At 38.4% G+C, this 15,000-nt stretch overlaps 1 protein-coding gene and 1 long non-coding RNA gene across 9 annotated transcripts in view; one reads left to right on the top strand and one right to left on the bottom strand.

The window, feature by feature from the left end:
• Positions 1–15,000, bottom strand: part of LOC138007391 (G-protein coupled receptor 83-like) — a 30,830-nt gene that overhangs the window by 13,913 nt on the left and 1,917 nt on the right. The window contains exons 1-2 of one of the 8 annotated variants that reach the window (XM_068854262.1): positions 11,964–13,061; positions 9,943–10,130 (exon numbers count right to left, since the gene is read on the bottom strand). The exons of 2 other annotated variants lie outside the window; for them this stretch is intronic. The gene's annotated coding sequence lies outside the window, so the exon portion shown is untranslated. Of the gene's footprint in view, positions 1–3,603; positions 3,655–6,377; positions 6,491–7,838; positions 7,976–9,942; positions 10,131–11,963; positions 13,062–15,000 lie in introns of those variants that run through there. 5 more of the 8 variants (XM_068854263.1, XM_068854267.1, XM_068854261.1 and 2 more) reach the window with 5 other exon arrangements.
• The window catches only part of LOC138007394 (uncharacterized), a 14,203-nt gene continuing 9,305 nt past the window's right edge, over positions 10,103–15,000 (top strand). Inside the window, exon 1 of the long non-coding RNA XR_011124035.1 lies at positions 10,103–10,183. This is a non-coding gene — a long non-coding RNA (uncharacterized lncRNA). The remainder of the gene's footprint in view (positions 10,184–15,000) is intronic.

Genomic DNA, 15,000 nt, shown 5'->3' with positions numbered 1-15,000 from the left:
AAAGCGATTGCGCCGTACTCCGTTTCACCACTTGGCTGATTACAACTTAATTAGAGGGGAGAGATGGATTCAGAAGAATTTGTCTCCTTTTTGCCACACCAGTTCTCGCTACAAACGTTGGCAACTGCCCCTATTTTATAAGCAAATTGCGATTTTGAGACGGCAATACCACATTATATTGACGGCTAGTTGGGAGAAAATATATTCTGAACAAAAAAGAACTTATCGGTCTCCTTAAATGCAACCACAACATCTGTCGTGACACTACTTGAGAATCGTTTTGAACCTTTAAGAAATTTCGAATATAATTAAAGCTAATCGTCTAACACAAATTGCAGTCACTCTTCCAGTCTATTTGCAAAGTGTCCGGATAAATTCACTTGCAAAAAACGCTTATCTGGCTTCATTTTTACAGACATGCCCCTTTCCTACAATCCCTTAAAAGTGAGGTAACATTAGAAACTTTAGCCCCAGCGATAAATTGGTCGTAAGTGCGTCGTTGCGAGTCAGATATACACAGGTCGATTAATACCGTACGTGACGAGGTCATTGTAGTTCGCTGGCTATGACTGACTTGAAATTCAGTTGTTTTCTCGTGCAGATTCGTCTCCTTGATATTGTAGAGAATGATTATGATAGAACTTGTATGAGAACCTCAATGGCATGATTTGTTTACTGAATATTTATTCATACCCAGTGCCCCAGTGTAAATGGCTCACGTATGCTGTAAATGATTGATAAGGACGTCCAACACGGTCCGTTTTCGCCGCCAATCTGCTAAATTGCTAGAAGATTACTCACGGGCACTCTTTCCCTTTTTCTATCAGTATTTTCCTTTTGTTGCTTTCACAAACAGCACAGATCCATGGTGGCATCCATACTGCATATATATCCAAAGATAGGACAGGGGTGGAGTGGGTTATCCTTCCGGCAAAGACTACTGTTTTGGCAACTTGGGAAATAAAATATTTCAGCTTTCTTGGAGCCCTTAAGGACTTGGGGGTTTTTTATGGCACCCGTAGCTGTAGATCACATGAAAAAGTAACTCTTTATGGACTCACACAGAATTGCTGACCCTTAACTCTGGTTTCGGTAATAAGAAGCAACCTTAGTCCTCTTACCCCGCCCTGAAAATGGGCCTGGAACCCAGGCGGGAAAAGAGAGAGTCCTGTATTACTTGCAGGCGCATGCTCGGAATGACGCCATTTTTCCCCAAAACTGAGGGAAAACCTTATTTGGAAAAAGGTTCCTTATTTGGGCATAGTTTATTCCGAGTACTTTTACACTGGATACATATGGGGATAATGTTAAAGGAAATTTCGCCTTTAAGCACAGGCAACCCAGGCTCACCGTGTGTGCCACATAGGTAAATATAGAGAACATATGAGGCGAAGTTTAGGTCTGGAAATTTGCAAGAAAATGGAAATAAAAATCAATGAAACTTACCATGTGGTGAGCTGTTGTTATCTTTAATACGTACACGAAGTTTCGGGAAAAATGGCCCCCGTTCACCTTCCTTCATAGTATAGTGACAAGGTAGGAGACGGAAGCCAGCGTAGGGACTCCGATCGACCCAAAACAAGCACGATTAATCGAATCCAGTCGCTAAATGAACACGCCAGGCTCGTGGAACATGAATTTCTCTAAACCATGAATCCACTGAAGCATCTCCAGGTAGCAACGCGAAGCCACCAGACTCCGTAAAACTTGTAAGTTAACCTGCTAAAATGGCGGCCAGAAAGCGATGTTCTCGCAAAGTGTCCAATTCAAAATGGCACTGAACTCGGGACGCCTGGTGACGAGGGGAATATATGTCCCCCTGGAGGGAGGGGAGTCCCAGATTGCTCAGTGAGTTTTGTTTTTAGCAATTTGGGACTTCCCTCCCTCCAGAACTTATTATACTCGTCACCAGGCGTCCAGAGTTCAGTGCCATTTTGAATTGGACACTTTGCGAGGACAACGCTTTCTGGCCGCCATTTTAGCAGGTTAATTTACAAGTTTTACGGAGTCTGGTGGCTTCGCGTTGCTACCTGGAGATGCTTCAGTGGATTCATGGTTTAGAGAAATTCATGTTCATGGCTTTCTTTTTTTTTTTTGAGTAATTAGCGTAGAGTAATTTACTCAGACTATTAATTTTTCTTCAGAATAATTTTTCAAAGCACTCGCCGCATTTGAATCTTTCTTTTCTTACAAGGACAGACTTAATGCCGTGGTCAAATGGCTAAGGTCTTATGTAGAGCTGCTTGTTGAGACTGCAATGATTTTTATATCGGAAAAACTAAAAGACGATTGCATGAGAAAAACTGAGCATTATTCCTGATAAAGTTAGATAAAAAGTTGAACGAAATTGAATCACAGCCTGGACTATTTGTTTCTTTACATACCAGTTTGTGTTGATAACGCAATTATGAAGCAATAACGTTCCTATTAAATCATATATATGCACAGTCAAACATCGATTATTCGGACGTTAATTGTCACGATTTTTTTTCTGGTCAAAATTTGTTCGTACTTAAAAGCATGTGTCACCTTGCTTTTATTGTTGCGACTTAAAAGCACTTTCCTTCTGAAACTTATTGTTACTGCAGATAATATGAAATTCCGACTCCAAGCTGTTTTGTCGCTTAGTGAAATCCTATGCTATATTTACTAGTTCAAGCCTTTGCATCGATTTTATTATTGCGATCTTCTCTAAGTCGTCACATTTATTCGGCAATAATTTTCCAACATCACTGCGATCGGGTTTTTTTCCCCTCGTTTGGTCACGACGAGAGATAATTTAGATGTTCTCTTTTCTGACACTGCAAATCACACAGTAATTTTCATATACGTTTTTTTGCCAGAGTTTCAAGGTTCCCTTTATTTACATATCCAGCCTCGCATCTAATGCAATATGATTGGTTCATTCCGAGCATGCGCCTGCAAGTAATACAGGACTCTTTCTTTTCCCGCCTGGGTTCCAGGCCCATTTTCAGGGCGGGGTAAGAGGGAGTCCCAGAACAGGACTAGAAGCAACCTAGGCGGTAATCGCCCTGGAGGGCCATTATGCATGCTGTAGGTGATAAGGTAAGTCGTCACAAGGCCTAGTGCCCGCTCGTACTTGCTGGAGCTTAAATTGGTTACTGCTCTTCTTTCCTGGACAGGATAATAATCAATGGTGCCCATTTATATATCTGGGTGGAGAGAGGCACTGTTAAAGAAAATTGCCTTCCCAAGACATGTCAACGCCCTAGTAACCAGGACCACCCGATCCAGAGTCTAGCCCACTAACGCGCTATGCCAGTTCCTTTTTGTGTAGAATCCGAATGTAATGTGGACTTTAATCTGTCCTAAATCAACAAAATGCATCGGGGAAGAAATAAATGGCCAGCAGTTTCAAAAGAAGGTGGACTCCTTGCCGGCTGCTTTGTTTATTTGCGAGAAAAGAAACTATCTGCGATCTATTAATAGATCTTCAGAAAATATTAAAGCCCAAACAGGTGGGTTATAGTACTACTGAATGGAACTACAAAGCTTGCTTATATCCTGATTTAATTAGGGCTTCATTACTACGGGCCACAGACGTGATACGTTGAACGAGTTGAACGAAGGAGATAAACTTACGAGAAGATGGCTAACCAGGCCACTTCCGGTTAAAGTTTCAACAAAGCGTGTCTGCAATATAGTAAGTGCATAGTAAGTGGCAGTGCTAGATAGTAAGTAGCAGTGCTAGATAATTAAGCGATAGTGCTAGATAATAAGTAGCAGTGCTAGATAATTAAGTGACAGTGCTAGTTACAAAATATATTTTGCATCGCATGTCCCTTACTGGGCACCGTATTACGTAATGCTGCCTTTCGAATGAAAAGTAACATCGTTCATAAACGAATTTCATTAGTTAAATTACAGAATAAGAACCGGTTCTTGAAAAATTGACAGTTGTTATTAACTATAAACATTGTAATAATGTGACAAAGTCACCTGCCAGTTGGAAAGTACTTTTCCGCCCACTATTTTCGCACGAGGCGGCTGTTTCGGTTTTCGCATCGATGTCCAGTACATCGATGTCCTAAGAGCTTCTGCCTGAGAGACCGGGGCAGACTTGGAAATGAAGGTCGGCCGATTTCGCTTAAAATTGGTACACAAAGTACTTATGTCGACTTATGTAATATGCCAAAGTTTCAGCTTCAACGACTTTTTTTTAGCCGAGTTCTGGATATCAGCCCCTCAGGGGTCCCCAGAGGCTGATTTTCAGTGCAATTTTGGCCACTTTTAAATCTCTCTTTTAGCAACATGAAATTAGTTTCAGGCAAAAACAAAACCATCCTTGTAAAGCCCTATCCTTAGGCTTTTATGGGTGAGAACATTAGCTCATGGAAATTTTTCGCTAGCCTGTGGCTGTTATCACAACTTGGTCATATTTGAAGCATATGGGAAGCAACCGGAAATGGCCTGTTTTTCAGACCAAATATTTTCCATGCCCATGTTTTATATCTTGAAGTCTTAGTATCCCTGCAAAGTTCAGCCCTTAGTTTAGTAATATCAAGAAAAAAAATACCAAGGTTGAGGCTTTTTACTAGGAAAAAAACTTACGAGATGTTGGCTAACCAGGCCTAAGTAACATTGCAGTTTGGACGAAAAAAATTGCAATTTTGCATTGTGATTTACCGGCAAGAGATGTGTTGTTAGGTAAATAAAGAGTTTTCGCAGCGGCTCTATTGTCCGTAATTTTCAAGACTTCTTCCAAGAAATTTATAACCGCTGTCGGACCACTATCTGATCGGTCCTAAACAATCACATAAAAAGTTCTTATTAACGGCAAGTCTTTTCGGTGACAATTAACTTCAGAGTCTCTTTTAACCATAACTTGGAAGGAAAAAAGATAATCGAAATTAAATGGCTGATTTTTGCAGACACGCTTTGTTGAAACTTTAACCGGAAGTGGCCTGGTTAGCCATCTTCTCGTAAGTTGTTTCCTTAGTAAAAAGCCTCAACCTTAGTATTTTTTTTCTTGATATTACTAAACTAAGGGCTGAACTTTGCAGGGATACTAAGACCTCAAGATATAAAACATGGGCATGGAAAATATTTGGTCTGAAAAACAGGCGATTTCCGGTTGCTTCCCATATGCTTCAAATATGACCAAGTTGTGATAACAGCCACAGGCTAGCGAAAAATTTCCATGAGCTAATGTTCTCACCCATAAAAGCCTAAGGATAGGGCTTTACAAGGATGGTTTTGTTTTTGCCTGAAACTAATTTCATGTTGCGAAAAGAGAGATTTAAAAGTGGCCAAAATTGCACTGAAAATCAGCCTCTGGGGACCCCTGAGGGGCTGATATCCAGAACTCGGCTAAAAAAAAGTCGTCGAAGCTGAAACTTTGGCATATTACATAAGTCGACATAAGTACTTTGTGTACCAATTTTAAGCGAAATCGGCCGACCTTCATTTCCAAGTCTGCCCCGGTCTCTCAGGCAGAAGCTCTTAAGGACATCGATGTACTAGACATCGATGCGAAAACCGAAACAGCCGCCTCGTGCGAAAATAGTGGGCGGAAAAGTACTTTCCAACTGGCAGGTGACTTTGTCACATTATTACAATGTTTATAGTTAATAATAACTGTCAATTTTTCAAGAACCGGTTCTCATTCTGTAATTTAACTAATGAAATTCGTTTATGAACGATGTTAATTTTCATTCGAAAGGCAGCATTACGTAATACGGTGCCCAGTAAGGGACATGCGATGCAAAAATATATTTTGTAACTAGCACTGTCACTTAATTATCTAGCACTGTCGCTTAATTATCTAGCACTGCCACTTACTATCTAGCACTGCCACTTACTATCCTACACTGCTACTTACTATCTAGCACATAAAAGCTAACCTTAGGCTTAATTAGGCCTAGATAATAAGTAGCAGTGCTAGATAAATAAGTGACAGTGCCAGATAATAAGTAGCAGTGCTAGATAATTAAGTGACAGTGCTAGATAATAAGTAGCAGTGCTAGATAATTAAGTGACAGTGCCAGATAATAAGTGACAGTGCTAGATAATAAGTGGCATTGCCAGATAAATAAGTGACAGTGTTAGATAAGTAGAGTTTTTGGATTTGATGTCCCTTACAGGGGACCGTATTTATGTGCTAGATAGTAAGTGGCAGTGCTACATAGTAAGTGGCAGTGCTAGATAGTAAGTAGCAGTGCTAAAAAATTAAGCGACAGTGCTAGATAATAAGTAGCAGCGCTAAATAATTAAGTGACAGTGCTAGTTACAAAATATATTTTGCGTCGCATGTCCCTTACTGGGCACCGTATAATAGAAAACGTCTAACCGCTATTTTCGATTCAAAAAAAAATTATGCTTTTTGAAGTTAAGTTAGAAGTATTGTATAAACATACCATTTGTACTGGGGTTTCCCAATGATGCAAGAGCTTGATGATGACTGTAAAAGTCGAATTTTCATTAAATACTGTTGAACTTGAAGTGAAATATTTGTACAATCATTTGAATGCGGCGGAAATTTGTTTGCGTACGTCAGCAACCCAATTCCGTGCAACGACATCAATTTCAACATAAGAACCAATCACAGGCCGCAAAAGTGAGACGGCAATACCACGAAATATTGCCAGCTCTTGAGCTTCACTGCTCAAGGGTATTTAAATGGTCGCAATTTATTAATCTTTAAATTACGTAGTCAACCTCGACATATCGTGAATAAACTTTGGGGAGTACAGAGAAGGGCACTCAAAGTTCAAGCTCACAGAAATTTTTAATTTCCGATTTTAGTTTAATGTTGCCATCAAGATCAGTCGAAATGATCCAAATATGCCAGTTATCTGTCTTGTCAATCTCAAAAGTAGACGATGTTATCAATTTCTCGACGACGGGTTTACCCCGTCCATTTTAGTCTTTGTTTTAACAGGTCTGGCAGCTGCCCATATTAAAATGGATTTATCATTACCTTGGAGTTTTACAATGGGTGCTAAAGACTTGACTTCATTATATTAGCCGTAGGTGTTGATAACCTCGCTATTCACGTCCACTTTGATTAAATGCTTGCCGCTCACGCTTCACCAACGATTCCCAAATTGTAAGCATGAATGTAAGAGCCGTTTCGAAAAGAATCAAAGTAAGAAGCTTGGCAAAAGACAAAATAGCCAATGTTAAAACCTTGACCGGCTTATTATTTATGATAATTGAACCGCAGTATATTGATGAACAAAGACATTGAATTCCCCGGAAGAGCGATAATTGGATTTCTCTTGATAATGATTTTCACTGAAAGACTAAGGAAAATCGTAATGCACGCGGCAAAATCCAAAGCTACCGTCATTTTAGTCGGAAATATTGTTCAAAGAAATACACTTTCGCAATAGTCTACTTGACTTTCATAAATACTGTTTAATCAATTTTGATTGGTCACGATGTTCTCTGATCCAACACTAGTACTGTGCAAGACTTATCGTCTACGGTTTTTGTAAAGGTTTTAAAACCTCAACTTCACTAACTGAAGGAAGATAATAGCTATACAAAAGCATTTTGAACAAGTCTTTCCCGTTCTTTGTAAATTTGCAACGTCGGTAAAACTCCTGAGCACAAGGCATTAGATTTTGACAAGAGATTACCTTAAAGTTTCCTAATGAAGTTAGTGGGTAGTTCGTGGTGGGTCAGTTGTTTTTAGAATTTGAATAAACTGGAAAAGTTACGAAAAAACTGAAAGTTTAAAACGTTAACTTGGAATTTCATTTGCCGTCGCTGCCGTAGATTGTATGTCCCTAATGACTGCTAAGGGCTCGGTAGGGTACCTACTTACCAGAGTGGAGTAGCATCCGCAAACTATGCCAAGTTATAGTACTCACCATTAAATATTCCGTGGTCGTTCTAGCAGTATTGACTCAGCTAAATGATTCAAAGAGATGTTTAAATGAATGAAGAGATACGAAGATCAGAGTTTCAACTCTCGCAAGTATTCCGATGAAATGTTAAAATCAAGAATAATGTTTTTGTTTTCAACTTATTAGACATGCATCAAGCGAAGGCAGAGAAAGTTCTGGCTGTTTCATCCGGTTGCCTTGTTTTCTTATGATTCAATGAATTAACGAAAAATGCGAGATTTTATGAACAACTCGAGCGGATTTGACACACCTATCAAAAAAGGCCACAAATTATGCCACGTATAGTCTAGACTTAATACAATGCCGATCGAAAATTCTTTGATATTGATAGCCCATGCTCTACAAAGGATATTAGGATTAAAATAATCCCAGTATTAGCCCATTCATTAGCGAATTTAAAGGTCTTCAGAGAATTTTAGCGTAAGTCGAGAATGCAAATCGCCTTTGCTTGCATGTTGCACTTGGGAAGAACATAATAGCTATATCCCAGTTTGAATTTGGGCGACTGATCGCAGCGACAAAATTAGCGAAAGCAACGTTGTCGCACCGTGTGCACACTTCCGGCAACAAGTTGCTGCGACAAAATATAAGTGAACCAATGAGAGAATGGTCCGCCATATTGAGTTAGAAAGCTTGTTCACATTCCCCCTCATAGGAGATCACTGCGTGTCGGCACCGAACAAGCGTCAAGGAAAATGTTGCAAGGAATATTAATTGCTAATATTGCTGCTAATATTGTTGCTAAACTTGTCAAGGAAAACTTGTTCATCGTCTACACGAGCAATGATAATTGTCAAGAAATTGTGAAGGAAAACTCGCTCCTGTAAACGGGGCTTTTAAACTTAAAAAAAATATCATTTATGTACTGGAAATGACACAGAACAAAGAGATCATAAGGCGTAAATTTATTATATTGACAATCATTGTAAGCAAGGACGGTAGGAGGCGCAGTTTTCAGTTTTTCTTAGATCCTATAACATGAACAATGAACCAAGTTATGTATACCTTAATCTCTAGCCGAAGGGTGGAAGAGGCAAAGATGGCACTGGTGTCGTACCTTGTGGACCTTTTGGGGACTTATTCATCATCTAATATGTGTTTCATGGAAACTGTCCAAATTTCTATCCTTCGGAAGTCATTCTAATGGTTGTCATTCCCAATATATGATTTATTGCCAGTTGCAAAGAGGAATTTATATTCACAAACCTGTGTGAAGTCTAAACGGCACGCTCTCATTTTTTTTGTTCCTCTTTGTCGTTGACAAGTTGTCACAAACTTCCTGCTGTATTTTTCAATCTTCAAATTTAAATTGCTTTGAAACTAATTAAGTTTACCTTTGACTGTCTCTGTTTATTTAAAGGTTTATTATTATTTCGTGAAATATTTACCGAAAATTATTTTTCAAAATCTAAACCATAAATATGTTAAGTACGGATAAAGTGTTTGGAAGGTTGACAAAATCATATAGTACACCAAATTTCCCGAGTAAGGTTATTTTGAAGAACAGGTTTTTCCCGCGAAAAGTGCCATACCTCTCTTTACGCTGAGATAGTTTCGTTTTGATTGGCTGCGAGCTGAATTCCCCAAGGAAGGCGTTTTATAAATAAATCTACTCGGGAAAAGGTTGACTCGAGCTCCTTGGCCAAGTATATGGGAGATATAAGTTCCTCTTGATGAGCTCCCGGTCGACATAATTCAGAACAAATTAAACGCTACTTTTGGTTGAGAGGGAAAAACGGGAGTTCCGGGAAAAAGCTCTCGAAACAGCATTGAAAAACCAATAAAAATTTAACCCACACAGTTGGAATTAATCCTGGGACACGCTGACGGACAGCAATTGCTGGCACCAGTGCGCCAACTATGCTCTGAAAACTGAAGCTCGCACAGCTTTCCTTACACTTTTGAAAATAAATTCCTGTTAAATTCCCATTCATTAAGCATTTGGCAAAACCTCCTTGAAAAGCATATTTTACAATTCTATTGGTAATGTAAGGAATAAGGTACTTCTCCAACAGGAGCATTCATTCGCAAAATCATATATTTTTGCAATACAAGGCCATGTACTCACCCGTCTCTACCTCCAGATCTCCAGCAGCAATACCTTTGTGTTTTTTGGCCCATTAACTTTGTCAGAAACAATTATTTTGTCATTGTTGAACAGATGGATGCATTTGCTCTATAAAATAAGTTTTTTTTTCTTGCAATATCGACCACTACGTACAGATGTCTAGCAGGGATACTTGTGAGGTTTATCGCCTACAATAGGAACAATTGGCGTTAGTGCTGTAGCAAATCGCAGCTTATTTCAGGTAAGCCCTAAATTCCGAAAACTGATTAACACTTCATCTTTTTTGTTGAAAGAGTGCTAAAGGTTTTAAGACGTATATGCCATATCTAAATTTATGAAAGAGAAATTAACACTTTATTTTCTTAAAATAGCCTTAGGTCATATGTTTAAATGAAATATCTCAATTTCAGAATTTTAGATGGATCAAGACTAGGCGGTGAGTTTCGTAAGCAAAACTGAAGCGATCTCCTCTGCTGGGATGCGTATCAACTGCTAATAAAACGGGCATTTGAAAGCACCTTTAATTAAGTCGATGTATGTATGTTCTGCCATGAAAAATAGCTTCGAACCGAAAAGAGCAAGCATCGAGTTAGACTGTACAACACAAAAGAAGATTACAATCGTGATTAAAAGAGATGTTGCCTGAAAATCAATAAAAAATGGTAAAGTTGGGTCCGCTGCGATAAATGGATAGCGAACGAGATAAAATTAAATTTTATCTGTTATAAGAAATTTTCATTTTAAACACGTTCTAAAACCAACGGGGATACTCTAAAACGTTAATTTTTGGCAAAATATTGATAGTTTTGATTAAAATGTGCCAAGAAAACTGGGAATTTTGACACAAAGTAGCTTATTTAAGGTTTAAAATTGCTAAGCTCGGATTGCCAAGCTTGGATTTGAAAAAAAAAGGCTCAATGTACGGCTTTTTGCCAACCTTCCACTCAGTTAAGTGTGGCAAAAATACCAAGAAAGTATGCCGGAATTGCCGGTCCTGTGGAGGTGCACTGAAAGATGGAAAATTTTGCTTAAAATTATTTTTTTTTTGCTAAATGGACTTGGCAAGATACTCAGAGGTTTCTTTCATTTATTGCCAGAAACATAAATTTATGTCAAGAATGAGAAGAACGGTTCAAAATATTTCCAAATTGAAGAAGGTGGATTGATTTTTTTGTCTAAGAAAGGCAAATGAGTGTTGCAAGAGTTTCTGAACGTTCAAATCTGTTTGACGACATCATCATAACCTCTAAGTTTAAAATCAGACCAATGCAATGCAAAATGACGACGGGAATTTCCAACGTCAAAGCTATATATAGGGTTGATACAAAATAACCCAAAATTTGATGTTGGAGATTTCCATGGTCGTGCCTCTCGCAAATTTGACTTTGGAAATTTCCGTGGTCATTAGACAAAAAAATCAATCCACCTTCTTCAATTTGGAAATATTTTGAACCGTTCTTCTCATTCTTGACATAAATTTATGTTTCTGGCAATAAATGAAAGAAACCTCTGAATTTCTTGCCAAGTCCATTTGGCAAAAAAAAAAAAAAAATTAAGCAAATTAATCCAAAATGACCATGGGAATTTTCAACATCAAACACAAACGACCATGGAAATCTTTCAGATCAAATTTGCACTTAATCAAAAATGACGATGGAAATTTCCAGCGTCAAAATTTCGCACATGTGCATACCCGAAATCGCCTCGGAAATTTACAGTCTTTTTTTTCGCAAATGTTGAATGCCTAATTGCGTACTTCATAAGATCAGCTATTCCAAATTCTAACTCTATTTCTTGAAAAGATCTTTTATTTTATATTTAATCGGCTCAAACTTCCAACAAAATAGTCGCCTCTTGAAGATGATCTTGTCTTGTTTACAGTTCAGTTTTTCAAGTTATCAAAGCTTTTAATGTAGGCTTGTGTGGTTATTAACAACTGAAATTCAGTCTTCGTTCAATGTTGGGCTAAATTATGAAGATGAAGATGAAGGGAATATATGCGCCTTTATCTCTGAACTCACCTCCGAGTCAGGTATATCATCCACCTGATCCGCAACGAGTTTTTTTCAATAGCAGTCTGCGCCCGACGATCTTTGAACAATCGGTGGAATAATGGCCTCTGCTAAATCGGCATCGACTGACCTTGTCTCGCGCTGTGTTTTCTTTATCACACCATCATATCGTCTAAAAGCCATGTGCTATCGTAGCTACTTCTCAGGGGGTTCGAATAACTTGCTCCCTTTTCATCCCTTTTTGTCATCGGCCAACATTGCTTATGACTTTGATTGAAACATTTTGAATCATAAAATGTATGGATATCTTTCTTTAAGCCAGCCTCTTCAAATCAATCTTTCCGTTTGTTCCCTTGAAGCGCAATAGCTGTAAGTCAATCATGGCAACTTACTTGCCATGCCATCTTCAGTCTCTGATTCCAATCTCCAAGGGGAACACATTCAACCAATATCATTACGTTCACTCGGCTAAGAATTAACGCCATGAATTGGTTCCAGGGTTAATTTATAAGGGTAGACTCTCTCGTGATCTTCAAATGGTGTCTCAAAAAGTTAACTGGTATTTGGACTGAGATCACTCACCGTTTACGTTGACTCAAGTGTGGCTTCAACCGGAGGTCATTTGTTGCTGGGCTACTTGCAGATATGGCCGAATCTGCTCAGTTCTCCTCGCTAATTTCATCATCGAAATAAGGATCGAAAAAATCATTACTAGCAAGGCTGTTACAGGACGATAAACGCAGTCTTTTTCTGCAATGTGCATTTGAAACTACTTCTACGTCCTGTTGTCCTATTTCGTTTAGGTTTTAATGTCGTGATGTGAAACTGGGCGGCAAGTTTCTATGTGTGTCATGTGTAATGCGGTTTTTGAATGCGACAGTGCGGTTGATGTTGAAAGCCAAGCACGACTCTAACGGCTCGCACATGTTTTTCTATTCCCTTCTAGAGTTTTAATAGCTCTGACAAAAAGTTCTTGAGGGATTTTCCTCTTTTGCAAGATAAAAGTGACCTGCGTTTTTAAGTGCGGGGAATTTTAAATTTGTTATCTACGAAAGCAGCCTTAATGTGAAAGAAGCCTTTTACAGCTTAACAACTGAGCAAAAAACTAATGCAACTTGCCTTTTGCCTTTTCTGAGGGTTTATAGCAGGGCTGGAGGCGCCAGTTGTAAATTTTTCTGTCACTTAAATCAATAATTTCCGGCTCTTTTCTGGTTTCTACTTGACATTTGAATTAACTGACGGAAATTCATTCAGATAAGAGTTTAACAGAAATCTCACGAAAGGGGCGAATAGCACGCTAGCTCGTTAGTATAGTTTGAGGAAAAAGAACTCCCACCAACAAGTTCATCTGCAAATCCATCCAGCCTAAATAGCTAGCACTTTGATTCTTTTGGCGACTCAAGATTTTCAGCAAATATAATAATGATTAACGGGTGTTTGGAGTCTTGTGATACCAGTGGTATTTTGTGGAACAGGTTGAAGATCATAACAAAATTGTTATTCACAACTCTGACCGTCCTCTCAAGCGGGATGGCAAGGAGCGTGGATATGTTCTGAACATTTCCCCTTCAAAAAGTGACAAGAAAGGCGAACGATTGAAGAGAGAATGTTTCATTAAAAAAAAAACTGATTGTCAGCCAAAAGTAGTCTAATGAAGTTTCTTTTATTTCATGTTCTTTTACAGATTGAGTGATTTGATACTGGTCGATGCTCAGTATTGACATATTTCTCTGTTGGTTTGCAACGACTGCAGGGACTAACCGTAGCTTTCTATTTGTCATAATACTGTACATAAAAATTGCATTTCAATTAAAACAAGAGTGAGTAATTATTTAACGTCTTTCCGGGGAAAAAAATTTTAGTCACCTTGGTGAAAACGTTCCACGAGCAGCCCATAAAAGAGGTTCATATGGTTTCTTTTACATGTCAGTCTATATAGTGAATTGTCTTGAAGCTCAGAATCTGAGTGTGTGAAATATCTCGTTTTTAGTCCGTGGGAGTTAAGTTCGTCCTTACAAAATAAAGTCGAAGATCTTCACTTCAGCCTAGTATTGTTTTACTTTTGCCAAACTAATCCGCCGTCATTTTGCTTTATCTTCTGTAAAAAATGACGCTGGAAATTTCCGCTGTCATTTTGCCTCATCTTCTGTGAAAAATGACGTTGGAAAATTTTGCCGTCATTCTGCTTGATCTGCTGTAAAAATTACATTGAAAATTTCCGCTGTCACTTTGCCTCATCTTCTGAAAAAAATGACGTTGGAAAATTCCGCCGTCATTTTGCTTTATCTTCTGTTAAAAATGACGTTGGAAAATTTCCGTCACCATTTTCTTTGATCTTCTATCAGGAAAGACGTTGGAAAATTCTACTGTCATTTTGCGTGACTGTTTAGTCAAAGATTTGATAAAATTTGATAAATATTGCAAAGTTGATAAATGATCCGGAAAAATATTCTTTTTTCTTTCGAAATATTGCAAACTGGATAAATCATTCGGTAGAAAAGTGGAGACTCATCAACAATATTTATGGTGTGGTGCCAAAACCGTGAGCACAGATTTGGAAAAAATGACCGCAAAACACATCATTTTTGCCAGAATTGGACGGTTTTAGAATACGACGACGTGTTTTAGAACGCGTTTTTATTCCAGAAGATAGCCGATTACTCAAAGCTAAAAAACCGTTTGCGAGCTCCCTTGCTGAAAAAAAACATTAACATATATATTCAATTACATGTCAAATGCGCTTGCATGTAATTCTTTTAAGAAGCAACCAAAGATGTGGTTTAATGCAGTGTGAAACAGATTAAATTTAGTGACAAATTTGATAAAACTCATTCATGGGTGGAGAAATCGGTTTCTATCGAATTTCCAATCCCATGTTGCCCAAAAAATTGTTGATAGTTGATAAATGAGCTGGGTAGAAAATGATCTTTCCCTGAAAAGCAAGATTTTTATCTCGTTTTATGGCATATTTGTTTTAGTTTTAGAAGCAAACATCTGACATTTGTGCCTTGCCTGGTTTTTCGGTTTACAGAGGTGTCTTTTTATT

The sequence above is a fragment of the Montipora foliosa genome, chromosome 6 (assembly GCF_036669935.1).
Source record: "Montipora foliosa isolate CH-2021 chromosome 6, ASM3666993v2, whole genome shotgun sequence".
NCBI lineage: Eukaryota > Metazoa > Cnidaria > Anthozoa > Scleractinia > Acroporidae > Montipora > Montipora foliosa.
This window is presented reverse-complemented; position numbering and strand designations above follow the sequence as displayed.